We start from the raw sequence: 16,805 nt of genomic DNA on the forward strand, positions 1-16,805 counted from the left end.
AATCTTTTTCATTTTCCTTGTACATTGTTAAATACCCTCCCATCTCACACAGATATACACACACTGCAAAAGTCACTCTAGGTGAAAATCAGCCTCTCATTTTACAGATAGGAAAACCGAGGTCTACAACTTTCAAAGATCACATTAAAATAAAGTGACAGTCTCCACTGAGCCCATGTCTCTCGAAGCCCTTCAGTGCTGCTCACCTTCCCCAATGATAGCTCCTTACTAGGTCATGGAAACAGAGGCAAAGGGAGAAAGGGAAAAACACGTCAGTTCTAAAGAGTGCAGGTTTTTTCTGTGTCCTTTAGCTGAGCTATTTTTGTGACTATTCAGTACGTGTACAATGCTGCCTCTTGGAGCGTTCCAGCCAGACTAAGAGGCCATTCCATGGAATCCTTGGCCCGGAAACCAGATGGGAACAAACTATTCCAATAAAAAATTCAAATTTTGGAGTCTGAATATACACAGAAAAAAAAAATGACTGCATATCCTGTTGGACTACGTACATAACAATGAAGCAGTGACTTATAAGCTTGTGACGAGGCCGAGGGTAGGGGTGACGTTGGAGTTGATTCATCACCTAGTCTGTAATCCATTCACCAGCCACAACTGGTTTTAAACACAAATGCCAAATTATTCATTCTCCTTCAGTCTGACCGTGTGATTCTCTCAGCACCTTGAGTTGCTTTCTTTGCATGTAGGACAAAGCATGGACTCCTCCATCTGGTGTTTAAAGTTCTCTGAGCTGTCTTTCCAGACAGCTACAAACTATGGGGATGTACTAAGGTAGCAGATAAGAGCCACACTGCAGCCAGACTGCTCCACTACTGACTAGCACCTCACCTGTGTGCCTTGCAGCACACCTCCCTGTTCTCTGGTTACCTTATCTGTGCAATGGAAATAGGTTCTTTAAAAAAAAAAAAAAAAAAAAAACTTGGGATTGAACCCAGGGGCACTCTACCACTGACCTACATCTTCAGTCTTTTTTTATTTTGAGACAGGGTCTTGTTAAGTCACCCAGGCTGACCTCTAAATTGAGATCCTCATGCCTCAGCCTCCTGTTGCTGGAATTATAGGCAAGTCACTATATCCAACTTGAAACAGGGTCACGGAGATTAAATAAGTTAATATTTGTAAAGGGCGTAAACAATGATTAGCTGACGATCCTTCACATAGAAAGTGCTCTATTCATTTTCTTAAATATTTTTTCTAACCCATCTCTGCTACTTTCCTTCTTGTACTAGACATCTGGTCAGTCCTGAGAAGTTTCTCTCATTTGCCTGCCTTTATGCAGCTCTGACCCTCACCTCTCTGAGCCATTGTTGACCTCACATTTCTGCCTGCCCAAATCTTATTTGTCCTTCAGTTGTGCTCAAAATTGACGTCTTTTGTCCATTTCATTCTTGATGTATCCAAATATTCATTCCTTTAGTAGAATGGCTTATGGGCGGGGCTCTGTGTGCCAGGTGCCTTAATGGGCAAACCTTTTCCCAGCCAGGTGAGGCCTAGCTGTAGCTTGTCTTGTGCTTATCACCATGACATTGTTGGAAGGTTTGTGATGGGGTAGTTGCATCTCTCTTCCTAGAATATAAGCTAATAGAGAGTAGGTTGTCAATTAATAGGTGCTTATTATGCCTAAATGTAAAAAAGATGAAGTGAATGAACAAATGAAGGAGGTACTCCTTGTAGGCATTAATTACCTTCCAAGTAAGGCAAGGATAAAGGGAACAAGCATTGTTTGCATGAGTGAGAGAAAGAGAACAAACATTGGGGGGTGTGTGTGTTTATGTAAGTGAGGGGTGGGGTTTGGGAGGAAGGCTGTGTCTGAGGGCAGAGGACCACTTCCAAGTTGAAGAAGGGCAGAGAGAAGACAGGGAGAAGAGAGCTGTAGAATTTGAGGGAAACAGAATTTCCTTAAGTGGTATAAAATGCCAAGTGAATTGGGTCTCAGTTTTCCTTTTCCTCTTTAGGAGGTTGGAGCTGATATTTAAATGAGGTGGGGGAGGGAGGTGGGGTTTGGAAAAAGAAAGTGAAAATTGTTTTCTGAAACTGTCTTTGCCAAGTAACCCTGGACAGAAAGTTCAGAGGGGGGGCTGCCACAGCCTACCAGCAGCAGTAGGCCCACTCACTGTCCCTACAGTCCTGGTCACTCCTGCCCCTGCCTCTCTCCTTCCTCCCTCCCCTCCCTCTTCTCCCTTCCTTCCTCCCTCCCCTCCCTCTTCTCCCTTCCTTCCTCCCTTCCCTCTCTTTCTCTCTTCCTTCCTTCCTTCCTCCACTCTCTCCCTCCCTCCTTCCCTCCCTCCTTCCTTCCTTCCTTCCCTCCCTTCCTCCTTTCTCTCTCTCTCTCTCTCTCTCACACACACACACACACAAGTAATTGACTGGGGAGAAATAAAAAAGTAAAATGGAACACAAAGTAAGCAGATGATTTCAACCTGCAATTATTTGCCAGATTATAAGCATGACGTATGGACCTGACCACCTCATCTGTTTCCCAGTGGTGGCCTTCTGCTCCTGCCACCCTCCTGGTTAGTTCCCCCGCCTTCCACTTGCTTTCTGACTCAAAGCAGGAGGAGAGAATTGAACGGTATAACTAGATTTGGAGAAGAGACCAGGGCAGGTTTTGGGAGCTGACTCCAGAGGCTTAGCATGAATCCGATTTCTGGCCTTTTCATTCTGCAGATTTTCCAGCTTTTTAAGTAGTTCTTGTTTTTACTGCTAATCATGCTTTGCTGTGGAGCGCACACACATTCACCTGGGGGCATGCGTTTACGAGTCCCCATGTGTACAGGCCTCAGAGTAGCTTTAGGGGAAGCCGAGATTGTGAAGAGCTCCAATTTGTGTGTGTGCTCACCCTGTGGGTGCCAAGGGGAAACTGGATTCTGGGGAGGTGAGAGAGGGCAGACAGAGATGGGTAAATAGGTGTGCTGAGAGCTGACAGGACCTGCACACAGGTTGTGAAGTGATCAATGCTTGAGTTAGAACTCTGTGGGAGGGTGCAGTGTTCTGTTTGTCCCACCAGTGAGGGCTTTTCTGGGTGTTTAGGGGGGTGTTGTAGGCTTGCAAGGGGGCTAGGACTTTCCTAAACAAGGCAGAGAGAGATGCCTCTTCAAGCCAAAGGGAACAGCAGAGACATGAAAATATGTACAGAAATTGGGAGCGGCAGGCTGAGTTTGGAAGGTGCGAGGAGGTGAGACATCTGTCTCCAATCTTAGAAGTCTCTAGGGTCCTCCTGTAACATTTGGGCTTTTTTTTTCCCCCCCCTTACAGGCAGTGGGGAGCTGTTACATACAGTAGGATTTTGGAGAAGGGCTGTGATAGGATCACTCTGGGGTGTGTATTTTGTTTTGCTTTTACTTCTTACATTTCAGAGTCTTTTTAGGAACTGTTAGGCAACCTTAACTCTGGGGAGCGTGCACTGCCTATCTTTTCTTCTCCATTCTTTCCTGGCTTGGCTCCTTCTGGAGCTTCTGATAAGGAAGTGTGGCAGCAAGGTTCCTAGGAGCAACCATGTGCATGTTCTTCCTGTCCTTTCTCCCCTCCCTTTCTCTTCCTCCTCCTCCTCCTCCTCCTCCTCCTCCTCCTCCTCCTCCTCCTCCTCCTCCTCTATCACCACCCCCACCAGCAGCAGCAGCACTCCCCTCCCTAAAATAAATAAACCAGTCGCTCCAAAAGGTTCCAAGCACATTAGTCACATATCCCAGAAGTTTAATACAGAATTATTTTGACAGCGAGAACAAGAAGTGTTTTCTAGTTGAACGCACAGAACTTGCTTATTCCAACTGGGCTTTCTGCCGCACAGACAGATGATATGTTTTTTAGATGGATCGGCTGTGCAGCGCAGAGACTGCGACGCTTCCCTTGGATACATAACAAACTGCTCACTATCAAAAGCGGCTGGGGAGAAGATGTGAACCGGCAGAGAGAGAGAGAGAAAGGGAGAGAGGGAGAGGGAGAATGAAATCAGGTTCTTATTGAGAATGTAACTTTCTCACTAATAGCTTTCATGACTCACAGAGAGATTTCTGTGTGTTTGTTTATTTATTTGGCTGCCTCTGGAGCCATGGAGTCCTTTTTTTAAAACCCCGGCTTATGCGTGTTCTAGAAGACCCGGGCAGATTGAGTTGCTGCCACACGGGTGGCTGTCCAAGCATTCCAGCTGGAGTGGCTCTTCCAGAAATATTTCTTGACTCACTTATTTAGCACTTTCTATTGTTGTTACTGGGCAGATTAAAGAATCCCCTGCCCCTGCCCTTTGGCCATGCTAGTTCTGAGCTGATAGGGTCCACTTGTCCCTGTTTGGCAGATAGGAAGAATGAGGAATAAAGCTGAAGCACATTGTTGCTCAAGAGAGATCTTTGCCTGAGGTGCCACCCAGGCAACAGAGGTGCCAGAGGGTGCATGTTCTCTTCCTTTCTGCTTTGACCCTCTCCTTCAGGGTCCTGAGTAGGAGGGTCTTTCCTCAGCAGTAGTGTGTCTGGGTGGAGACCCAGAGGTGAGTGTGCTGGAGAGGAGTCAGGGACCTAGTTCCTATCCTGCAGTACCTCCTCCTCCTAGGGATTCCCAGCCTCTGAGGCCTGGGCTGACTCTCTGTCACGTGTTCTCTCCTGCTTTCTTACCCTCTTCTGCCTGTTTCTCCCAAGGCCCTTATTTCCGGGCTTTTTTTTCTGAAGGTACTTACTGGCTGTGTGATCTTGGATAGCAAATACTTTGGGCCTCAGTATTTTTAGATGCTTTTCTTTTGTGAAATCTTTTTAAAAATCCCTCATGAAGATTGAGTAGGCTTCCATCCAGGGCCAAGTTGTCCCTTGGGAATGCTGTCTCCATGGAACCCACTTTGAAAACCACAGTATTGTAGGTGCTTCAAGGTCTTGAGGAAACCCTGATGATATGCGTCTACCTTCTTTAAGCCTTGGGCCTCTCTGTCCATCTTTGAAAGCTAAGAAAGTGGCACGTGTACAGATCAGGAAGACTTGACCTTTGATGGTGACAGGACATGGGCTTTTCTTTATGCTTGCTCACTTTGGGTGATTCTTCTCAGCAGGGTGCCTTCTGGTCATCCTCTGGGCAGCTGGATGTAGCCCATCATTACTATGCATCACATTGCGCTGAGCAGGGGAGCTGCAGTCTTAGGAAAGTCTGCCCCATATTGGGGCTCTGGGATAAGGGCGCGTGCTTAGGAACCTCTATGAGAAGAAGAACCTGGCATTCAAACTATCTTTAAGAAAAGTTTTTTAACTGCCAAGTTTGCTCTGTAAGAGGAAGGTGGAGCACGGGCTTTCCTTCCTCCTCTGGAATTCATTCAGTATAGCATTCATCTGTCACTGTGCTGTTCCCTCAAAAGTTTCTGACCTTTGTAATCATACTTTATATGTTCATATTGCAGGGCAGTTTCTGAAGATGTTTTTTTTCCCAAGGGAGATTTCATTTGTGCTTCACAACAATTCTGAAGCTAAAGAGACTCAATGAGATTTTATGTGTCTGCCCAAGTTCATAGTTAGGTTGGGGAAGAACTGTGGGAATGGGAAGCTTAGGCTCACCGGCTCATGCCATTGCACCAACCATTCATTCTCCTTCAGGAATTATGAATGCTATTAACAGGTACAATTTATCAAGTGCTTACTTATATATTAAACACTGCTAGGTGGATACTTTACAAAAAGCCAATTTAATTGTTTCAACTTCTTTATAAGGTAGAAACGATTATGCCCACTATGCAGAGGAATGACTAAAGATGTACAGCAGATAAAGAGCTTGCTAAGGGTTCTACTTCACAGAATTGATGGATCTAAGATTCTAATTTGGATCCCCTGCCTCCAGGGTTTTTTCAAATATAGGATGTGATCCTTGCCCATCCTCAGTCCTCATAAGAAGACAAAAAGTACGTTCTTGGAACACTAAAGCTAGCCTGTGGGTGACCATGTGCTATAGTGAGTACCATACACTGTTAGGGTTAGCAGGTAGCTGTTTTCCTTTTTTGCTTGTGGATACCACAAGGTATCTATGGTATTCCTTCTGCCTCCTTTTTAGATTTTATATGTTCCTTGTTGAAATCATGAGTCCTCCACTCTCCTTGTTAGTTATGTGCTGTTGGACAAGTTATTTCTATTCTTGGGGCCTAATAGCAAAATAGCTAACCCTTTCTGCTCAGATCATTCTAAGTCACACATCTAGGGAGTGTGAACAATGAATTCTCTAAGATTCCTTTAAAATTATGTCATTTACAATTATAGATACCAAATAAATTTTTGTTTTAACTTGGGATGACAATTGCAGGGATATTTCAAAGAGATTTTCTGCTTCTGAAATGCAATTTCCAAAAGTTTTAAAGTCAGACACCACATGAAGAAATAATGATATCATATCAAAAAAGACAAATGCCCAATCTGTGTTCTGATAGGCTTACTGCTTACTTCTTGTGTTTTTTTGGTCTCAGTTTTTTTCTTTCTTTTACTTATGTTAGAACAAACCTTGTCCCCAAATACGTGCGTGTGCGCACACACACACATAGACAATTCTAGAGAAAGAAAGCCTCCTACGTTCATTAAACTTGCCATCGTCTCAGAATCTGGTTCATATACCTTTGGGTGAGCAACAGAAATTTGTCTTTTCCTTTCCAAGTTCAGGGTGTGAATCAATTTCTCCCTGCCTTTTGCATTTTAGTAAATGTTTCCTAGATGGATTCAGTGGGTTTCCAGTAAAGACAAACAGCTCAGAAAGCAGATTGCATTCATACCGAGGCCTGAATTCTGTGACCCAGACTTTGGAGCTCAGTGCCATATATGGCAAAAAGAGGAACAGGAGAGGCAGTTGAGGGAGAATGCCAGACATACAATGCATTCCTCAGAAATGTGCATACGCAACTGACAAAACAGGACCCTCATTGATTTCCATGTTATGCAGAACATGAACTGTGAAGTTTCCAGAAAGAAGCCAATGTTCCAAGCGTCTGCCACAAGGAACAGTTTATTTTCTTTTTTCTTTTTAGTCACATGTCGGTTTAATTTGGAGTAAGTGTTCAAGTCCATGCTAGCATGGGTGTGGACTAAAAAATTATTCTTACAGTCAGCAGACATGGGTTCTCTGCCCAATTCGACTGCTATCCAACTGTGAAACTCTTCTCTCTCGCTCTCTCTTCCTGGCCTGTATTTTTCAATGGCAAAGTAGTGGGTTGGATTTGATGATCTCCAAGATCTCTACTGTTTCTGTTTTCTTTGGTTCTAATTTTGCCCGAGATTTTCCAGTTCCTGTGGAGTTCCCTGCAGAAAGTATTTTCTGATTCTTCCCAATGCATTTTGTGGTTTGAACTTTTAAAGACATATCCTGATCTTGAATTTTTCTTTGTGATTTCCTTAAGTATGTTTTGGATGCATTATTATCCTTTACTAGGCAGGTGATTTCTTGCTCTGGGTAGTGATGAATGCATTTCCTGTATCTTCATGCTCTTCCTCCTCCACTTGTCCTTGTTCCTGGAGAAACAGTGGGGATATGTCCAATACATAGTTGCGGGAACAGGTGTCCAGTTAGCAAATGCAGCTTTTTAATGGCCTTGTTAGTTGTCTGCTTCCATGACACATTCAGCCTTCTCTGTGGGAGAAGTGGGACCAGCAGGAGGCAGATCCCACAGCTTCCTCACACCTGTAGATACAGAACTAGGGATGTAAAACTGAGGTGTTGGTTTCCCAGTCAGTAATTGGATGAGTCACTCGGTTGTCACAGATGTTAAAAAGAAATAGAATTGCAAAACTCTGGCCCTGGAGTGGACTGTAGTCCTTTTTACTCTAGGAGACAAGGCATGATTTTAAACGCTCCTCTTTGTCTGGGTTCTGCAGACTATTGTCAACAGACTACAACAGTCTTGTTAGAAAAGTTTGTAATTTTCCACTCCTTTTGAAGAAGGTTCTAGCCAAAGTCCACCTCTCCCATTTCCCTTCTCTGCTGAGATAAAGGGAGGTTCCTTATTCCTTGACAAAGTATCCTAGTCCTTGGGCTTGCATGTATTGATGGCAGCTTGTGTCCCTAGCTTGTGCACAGTGAGTGACTGGAAAGTCACTTCTCTGAGGAAGCCATGGTAGTGTAGCAGCACCCATGAGTCCCCTTCCTGCATGCTGAGGATGAAGAGCCAGCTAGCCTCTCAGGCTCTGCCTTAACTTGCTTCAGATTCCTCTTTGCTGGAAGCTGACCACAGCACAACCACGAGTCATGCGAAGAGAAGGAGGGAGACGAGTTCTTGTAAGCAGAGGGGTTCCTGGCGGGGGGTGGGGGGATGATACAAGATCTGTGTTCCAATGGCAGCTGTGCCACATACTTGCCCTAGACTGATGGAACAGGCTTTGTGGTTGGGGTCCTTGATTTCTGTATCTGGCCAGTGGAGGTGCTAGTGGTTCTGCAAATCCTCTTCTAGCTCATAAAGCCTGAATTTAATGTACTTCCAGCTTGTTTTGATATCCTGAGTGATATTGAGCTAGTCAGCTTGCACAAAATTCTGAGCATACCATTACCCCCTGGATAACACAAGATCCCCCCCTGGTGGGTACCTGCTCACCATAATTAGGAGTAGATTTTTGAGTGTGGCATTCTGCCCCATTCCCAGCCTAGTTCTAACTTTGGCCCAGTATTTGCTTCTATGTGTGGCATTCATCTTCACTTTGAATTCTCTGTGAGCTCTTTGTACTACAGAGGTACATGTGTGTGTAAGAATAGGAAACTGCACACTATGACATGGTGGAGTCTATGGGTCAGGAGTGGAACTGAAAATAAATCAGGATTCTAAACCAGGATTCGGGGGTTCTGTAGCAGACTCTACAAGTGGTTCTGGGGAGATTTAGGGACACTGAAAGCAATGTATCTTCTGCTTCAGTGAAAAACATAAATTTTAATGGTTACAAATGCTTCTTGCTATTATAAGAAAAACCACAGGAAAGACCAATCGTATAAACAGTAATAATTTATTGACCATGACTAATCCTTTGGGGAGTAAGATAGGTGACGTAGGCTTCTGAAGGTTTTGCAGTGGACTAACCCCTTTCACACTCATTAACTCATCAGATCCTTATAACAGGCCCATGAGCGTGGCAGGCTAAGGCACATTACCCTTATTTTAATAATGAGTTGAGTGATGCTCAAATAAAGTGAAGAAACCATCCAGTGTCACATGGTGAAGAGGTGGCACAACAGAGATTGTCTAGTACTTTTATGCTTGCGTCCTGATTCTTGAAGCTACAGCTTAGCTGGTAAAGAAGGATCAAGACACACTCAGCCCTCACCCCATACGCACAGCCAGAGCATGGTAGAGGGTGGTATTTTAATGAGTTGGGAGTCGTGTGGGTCATAGTATTTGATGAATCACTCCTGGTGATTAGTGGGGTGATGTTAGTTAACTTTCATAGCTGAGATATCAACTAGTGTACCCTGACAGGTAACAGGATTGAAGATTTTTGCTTGCTGACTGCTCACACATGCAGGTGTACTTTCACATATTGAAGGCAACAAAGAACTAATATGCCTTGAATATTTAATATTTGATCTATAGAAGTGAACCATGAACTGAGGGCTGGAAAGAATTTGAAACTTAAATAAATCCCATCTCCCCTGTCGACCTTCAGTCTCTTTTCTGATATTCATGCAGTTAGTAAGTTCTCATCTATCACACGAGATATATTTTAGTGAAGAGTCATTGGTCCAGAGGCTGTAACGTTCAGTATTTAGAGATATTTATAGATAATTTGTGACTTCCATCAATAGTTATTTGTAAAACCATTAAATGGCATTATGAAAACTAAACCTTTCTCTGAAATGTATATTTTCTTCTTAGAGCAAGTTTCGTGGGTTGGCACTCTGTGCATTCTTCTCTCAATTATTGACTCTCATTTGCCTTAAAATTTCTCCTTCTGTGATTTAGGGCTTCGTAACTTAATTCTGGAAATTATAAATTGGGGAAGTAAGCTCATTCTGTATTCTTTCCCTTTGATTCCATTTTTGGTCCCGGAATTATATCTACATAATTCCTTAAGTTTTGAGTCATATAGGAACATGTTCTGTGTTCCTGCACATGATTCTTAAAACCTATTTATACTTTCTTAGAACCACAAAGGGGACCACAAAGTTCTTCTCAGATAGCCCAAGACTATAAGTTCTGTGAGGTCAGGAGCAGTGTTAAGTTTATTTCTGTATATCCTCCTCCTGTAACTCCAAACACCCAGCCCAGTGCCAGGTGGCCTCAGAAAAAGAGAGTTCAGTTGAATTGGATTTTTCATCTTGCTGCTCTCTCTGTTCCTATTCAACTCGTCCAGTCATTGGGGGAAGAATGTGGACCCATCAAGTGTGATGAGTAAGTGAATCATGGGCTTTGCTGCCCTCCACCAGGGCTTTAGCTGTGTTTAGATTTAAGAATGCTGAGTAACTAATAAAAACCGATTCCAAAGCACTCTGCGGATAGAAAGTGCTTCATATGTAATAAATAATAACGGCCTTTCAAGATTAGGCACAGCCACAGAAAGAAGTGCCGACTTTGCAGGCTATAGGAGCTTCTGAGAGAGCTTATGGTAGAGGAGTGAATTGGTTGAGACTGATTCCTATCATCACTTTGTAAAGAATACTTTTACCTCCAAGTCACCGTATTTTTCTCATGGGGAAATGTTTACTTTCTGAATTCTCTAGGAATTAATCCTTGCATTGGTATTAGGAGTCTGACTGCAGGATCAGTATGGAAAGTGACAGGCAAGCCTAGAAGAGCTTAAATTCAGTCCTTCCCAGATTCTGATGCCTTTCCCGACTACTGTGTCCTTAAAGAAATCAGTAGTGACCTCTTTTAGTTCCAGGGCACATGGTAGTTTAAGAGGTACATGTTAGCACCTTTTCCCAAAGGACATAGTGGACTGGCCAGGGCCCTTCTGGCTTCGTATTATTGGTTTCGGAGTAGAACCTCATTTGGCTGTACAGGGTACTTCTCCGCAGATTCTCTGCCTCTTCCCAGAGAGGCCTTGATTTTCTTCTTGGAACTTTGTCAAGCAAATTGCCTGCCTTTCCTTTGTCCTGGGTTTCAGGTCAGTTTTATTCAAATTTGATGAATAAATGACAGCTGGCCACCAGGAGTCACCCACTATGTTTTCACCTGCATTATCTGCCTTGTTAAAGCAAGTAGAAGCGTACACAGAATCTTGCTATTCTCCTGGGTGACTTTAAAAGCCTTTTTCTTCTTAGTCATGAGATTCCACTCTAACTGGCCATTATTCATTCAATCAGTAAATATTTATTGGACACCTATTGTATTTCAGGTACTTTTATAGGTGCTGGTCAGTGAACAGAACAAAGTCTGCTAGAGTTAATGTTTGAAGGATTTAACAGAAGTATGATTTAAAGAGACAAACAGAACACAATAGCTTTTTCATTCAGACCTTTCTTCCTTCTCTCTTTTTTTCCCTCTGAGTAACCTGACTCAACACTGCTTTCTCTCTTGCTTTTACCAAGACACCTGTGTTTTCCTCTTGTTTTCTTCTTTACTCCTATTGTGTCTGCCTGTGCTTCTTGCAATGTTAATGGTGCAGATGAAGCTGCCCCGGCGGAATCCACCTTCATACCTATGCCCTCCCTGCTCTCTTGCTCCGGGCATGGGGTGGTACGCACGTGCCTATGCTGTAAATCAGAGAACCCGAAGGGAAGAGTGGCTAGTGGCCTGAATCCAGCACTACTGCATTATCAGGATCCATCTGAAGAAATGGATGTGACCTAAAGGCCAGGCCTGGTGACCCAAATGCCTCAGCATATTGAACTCAACAGGACTTCTGTCTTTTCTCTGAAGTCTCGTATCTCTTTATTTGGACTGGACTTAATAGAATTTCCTTAACACTAATTAATAATAAATAAATGAATTTGATAATAGGCTTAATAGAACTTTCTCTTTACTGAGTTATTTTACCCATTTCTTAGTTTTCCTAGGTGACATGGACCATGTTAGTGTGGTTGAAATTTGTTAAATGAATGGGGGACCGGGAGAACATTTTCCTCCTCTGAAAACTAGTTTCTTATTTTGAAAAGAGAAACGAGTCACATTTGACACTGAGTCCTAGATTTCAGTGGCTCAAATGCAGAGACCTGACCTCTCTATTGACCAAGTAGTTGGATGATACTCTCCTCGGATTTCTACTAAAGCTTGAGGTTTGCAGGTGCCTGACCATCCATGGGGTATTGTGATCCACTCTAAATTAGGGCCAGTGATTACGCCTTAGCAAAAAGCAAGGCAGTGCTTGTGGCAGAAAATATTTTCTTTTTCATTCTCAGGACATAGATCTCTAACTTCGCACTTTACCTCGTGCCTTTGTTTCATGCTGGTTTCTAGCCCTTTGCCCCTCTTTAGAGCCATGCATCATTAGCATGATAATTTGCATTTATTTTCACACACATTCTGTGTCAGGCCCTACACCTGTACTTTCAGTATCTCATTTCATATAATCTTTAAAGCCAGCCCATCTAGTAGCTACTAGTTATTCATATTGGATAGGTGAGTTATGGATGGATTAGAGAGGTTTAAGTAACTTCTCCAAAGTCACATAGCCTGTAACGGCAGGATTAGGTTAGAAATGAGATCTCTCTGACAGCAGCCTTTGATTTTGTTTATGCTCTCTTCACCCCTGGTTTCTTCTTCTGCCCAACTCTGTTTACCTTGTGCACGGCTGAGGACTGAGGTCTGTGTGCAGGGCTGGAGGGAGAGCTCTGTCCTCACTTCTTCCTGTGGTGGTACCTGTAGCCAGCAACCTTCCATGTGTGTCATATGCTTCTGACCTCTCAGTATCTGAATTGATTCTCAAGACCGAATTCACTGACAGGTCCCTTCTAATAGGTTCATCGTTTTGACATTGCTTTCTTGTGCATGGTCTGGGGTTGTACACAGAGCTGTTGGATTCAAATGTCTTCTCGGTGTCTTTAAAAAAAAATTTATTTTTTTGCATGTCCATCATAATACAATATGTTATAACAAGATCTTAAGACTTTAGACTTTTTTGAGAATTTGGGAGCAACTTGAGAAAGGAGAGTGAGGTTGGAGAGAGGCATGGCCTTTGCATCTTCTCAGTGGACCATGGTGGAGGCCTTGTGATATATCCTGGCCCCTGTGAGCTCCTCATACTCTCCAGGGAACTGCCTCAGCCTGGAACACTTATAGTATTGGTGCTTAGCATTTTTGTATTACTTTACATTTGCAAAGTGCTTTCCAGTGATTTATGAGCTGTTCTTGTTTTTAATAGCCCCTGGAGATAAGTTGATATTCAGTCTTCCGAGAATGTAAATGCATAGAGAAGGCTCATCTCACTAGATAATATTGGATCTGGGTTCAGGGCTCTGACCTCCTGGGATAAGGTCATTTGAGGCTATTGTCTCATGTGGGTTAGAAGGAAATCAAGTGGACTTAACTTCAGTTCTCAGTCTCTAAGGCAGAGGTGAAATGATGGTGGCTATTTAAGAAAATGACACAGAAGCTGTTATTTACAGAGCTGAATTCCAGTCCTGACTCCACGGCTGCCCAGTTTTACTGACTTTGAGCAGTTGCTCACCTACGTCTCAGATTTGCCTCTGGTTAAAAAAGAGTTTTCTCCAAGGTCACTTTAGAGCCAACATGGTGTTAAATACAATTGAATGACTTTGGACTTCTCCGGAACCCTGTGTAGCCAGTGAATTATATGACAGAGAACATGGGTATAGATCTAAACCATTAGGGAACTTGTATTAAAAGATGCTCACCTTCCTTTTTCTCGGGCTCAAGGACTAACTGACAATGATGTGCCTTCAGCTTCGTTTTAGGAAGCATACAATCTCATTCACTATAAAACTGAGATGGTGAGTAGAGTTGCTAGAGGAAAATCAGACCGGAGCCAAGACCATCAATTCTATATCTTATGGGTGTTGTAGAAAGTAATTAGCAGGCTTGATTATCTCACTGGTTCAACACACGTTTTAGGGATGTGATGTAATGTGAAGCAACATTTAGTTGTCAGATTTTAGGGCTGTATCAAATTTATTCTTGCAGGAAAAGTCTAGTTGTCCTGGCAACCTGAAATTGATTTTCTTCTTGCTCTTGTCAGCTGAAACTGGTCCCCTTTGAATCATTCCTCTAATTTAATACAGAGAACTGTATGTCCTCACCTGGTGAGCGGATCGTACTTAATGACAGGTAACTCCAGCAAATGGTTTTTCTCTTCTACCTGAGCCAGAAGCTATGCTTTCTTACTACCTTCACCCTGTGTTGTTTCTCTTTGTGGTTATTTGTCTGTGGAGTTAGGTGTAGAAATAAAGAGTCATTTGATTAATTAAGAGTTTAATCAGGCCTATAGAGCCGTGACGTCATTGGCAGCCAATCATGGCCTTCCATTTTCAGTTACCTCCTGGGCATGGGTGGGATTAGAATGCTCTCCAGAAGAGGGAGTCCTTTTGTGGGAATGCCTACCATTTTTGTAACCTGGGGAGGGTGATGTAATGGCCCAGAAAACAGAAAGCAGAGCTGCCTGGCTGCTTTTTTGCCTGTCAGTCATCTCTGTCCAGTGGAGGGGGTTGGTCCACAAAAGGTGGAATCGACATCACCGAGAAGGAACCGATGCATGCCCTTGACATGTGAGGAGGTGATGGGGGAGCCCTTCACTTTGCTGAGATGATTGCAGAGCTTGTGTGCCACGCTCACTGCATCTCAGGATTCAGAACTTCTGACGGGGAACTGCTGCCAGTAATTTTGAGGAAACCTGGAAATCAGCAGAAATGCCAGAAGTGAGGAGATGAGGAAATAGATATCAGTTATCAAAAAAACAGGTATCCGGAGTCTAGAATCTGCTGACTTCATTGTGATTCCTGGTATGGTTCTAGGATGGCTTAGTAGACAGATGATTTATGATTGGATGAAAGGAAGTAGTGTTCACCAGGAGCCAGGACAGGGTCACTTAGCCATTTCCCTTTTTGTTTGGGTTAATGAGCTGTTGGATTGAAATATCACAGACATAGTGTAGAGGGTGCAGGCTTTGGAGACGGATCATCTGGATTGAAATCCAAGGTTGTCAGTTTTGTAGCCACATGACCTTTGCTAAGTTGTTTAATTTTTGTGACTCAGCTTCCTTCTCTGGCTAATCATGGGGCTCACAAAGGATTCCTCCGTGGAGCTCAAATGAAATAACGTATGGGAAATGCTCAAAGCAAAAACCTGCGTATAATAAATATTTAATAAATGTTGCCATAATTATTATTAGTAGGAAGAAATTTAGTAAAGCATTTAAAAATCTTTTACATGGTTTTGGATCAGTTGAAAACATGTAAACTGGATGGATTTATGGGTACAAGAATAAACATGACTTATTAGTAATGTGGATGGAGAAAGAGTGTGCATCTTGGTGGCAAAAGCTCCAAAGCTGTGTTTCAAAGAGGAAGTTGCAGGGAGGGGGAAGAATTTGTGAGCATTTTGCAACTTGCTGAACCCCACCCAGTCCCCCATAATTTTTTCTCCCATGAATTAGTAGTCATCATTAATAATTTTGGTATTTGTCTATTTTTATTTCCAATACTTACATATCTATAAGTAAGATAGTTTTTGGTTAAAAAAACCCTCAAAATTTATTTATTCAAATTTTTTTCTTTTGTTCTTTCATAAAATATCACAACTACCAATGTTGAAACAGTTTCTCGGAGCTTCAGTACCCTGTTGACCTACATATCATTGTCCTTATAGCCACAGACAGGGGGGTACCTGTACTGCTTTCCCCTCTTCTTACCATAGACTTAAGACTTTTCTTCCTTTTCCTTCCTTTGTTTCTTTTATTGTTCCTCCCTTCCCCTTCTTATTTATCTGCCTCCTTCACCATTTCCTCATTTACCTTTGTCTTCTGTTCCCTTCCCTCCCCCTTCCTCCCTTACTGTCTACCTTTCCCCTTTCTTCTTTTTCTTCTTCCTTATTTCCTCCTCTTTATTCTATTCTCCTTCTCCTCTTTTTTTTTATTTTATTTTTCATGTTTTATCTCTTGCCTTAGCTTAGTCTCAGTAACCAGGCATTTACCTGATGCTAGAGGCCCTTGGAGAAGCAGGCTCTGGCCACCTATTCTTGTCTACGAATTGTCAGGACCCCATCAAAAACATTTATTGGGCCCCTGCTTCCTAGTCTTTAACACTGGAGCTCTCCCCAGCTTTCAAGTTATATCTCAGTGATATCATTGTTCAGCCTCACAAGGCCATGGTGGCCTATGAGTGACCCATGTCTTGTGTAGTTTCTTGTCCTGTATGCAGGGGTGATATAGGAAGTTGGCTTGCATTTGCGTTTATCTGTCCGGACTGCTGGAAGGGTAGGAAGTGCCCCTGAGACCAGTGAGCTCAGAATTTCTGTCATGTGACCTCTAGTGTGTTTTCTTTACTTCCAGGTGTCCCTGACACAGGTGTTGTGCTTGCTCAGAGGCCTTTGCACCTCTGACTTCAGGCAGCCTTCACACCTCCTCCCTGACTCCTTCCTGTTACTGCATGTTCATACCTCTCACCCTATGGGAGGGCCATCCTTTCTGAAGGGCCCTCTCTGATAAGCAGCTTCCTTCAGACCCAGTTCAAATTCTACCTTCTCAGAAACATCAGCTTTTCCATTTGGAATGAGCTTCTCTCTCCTGTCTTGTCCCTACCATGCAGTTTGTACTTTGAGAAGTGCTCTCTCTCTCTCTCTCTCTCTCTCTCTCTCTCTCTCACTCACACACACACACACACACACACACACACACACACTGCGTGTTTTGATGGCTGGTGTCTGTTTCTGGGCTCTGATCAGAGGATACCTCTGAGTTTTCACAGCCTGG

General features: G+C 43.2%; 1 protein-coding gene across 8 annotated transcripts in view; it reads left to right on the top strand.

The window, feature by feature from the left end:
• Positions 1-16,805, top strand: part of Lpp (LIM domain containing preferred translocation partner in lipoma) — a 655,361-nt gene that overhangs the window by 95,957 nt on the left and 542,599 nt on the right. The window lies entirely within an intron of this gene.

This window comes from Marmota flaviventris, chromosome 8, assembly GCF_047511675.1.
Source record: "Marmota flaviventris isolate mMarFla1 chromosome 8, mMarFla1.hap1, whole genome shotgun sequence".
NCBI classification, from domain to species: Eukaryota; Metazoa; Chordata; class Mammalia; order Rodentia; family Sciuridae; genus Marmota; species Marmota flaviventris.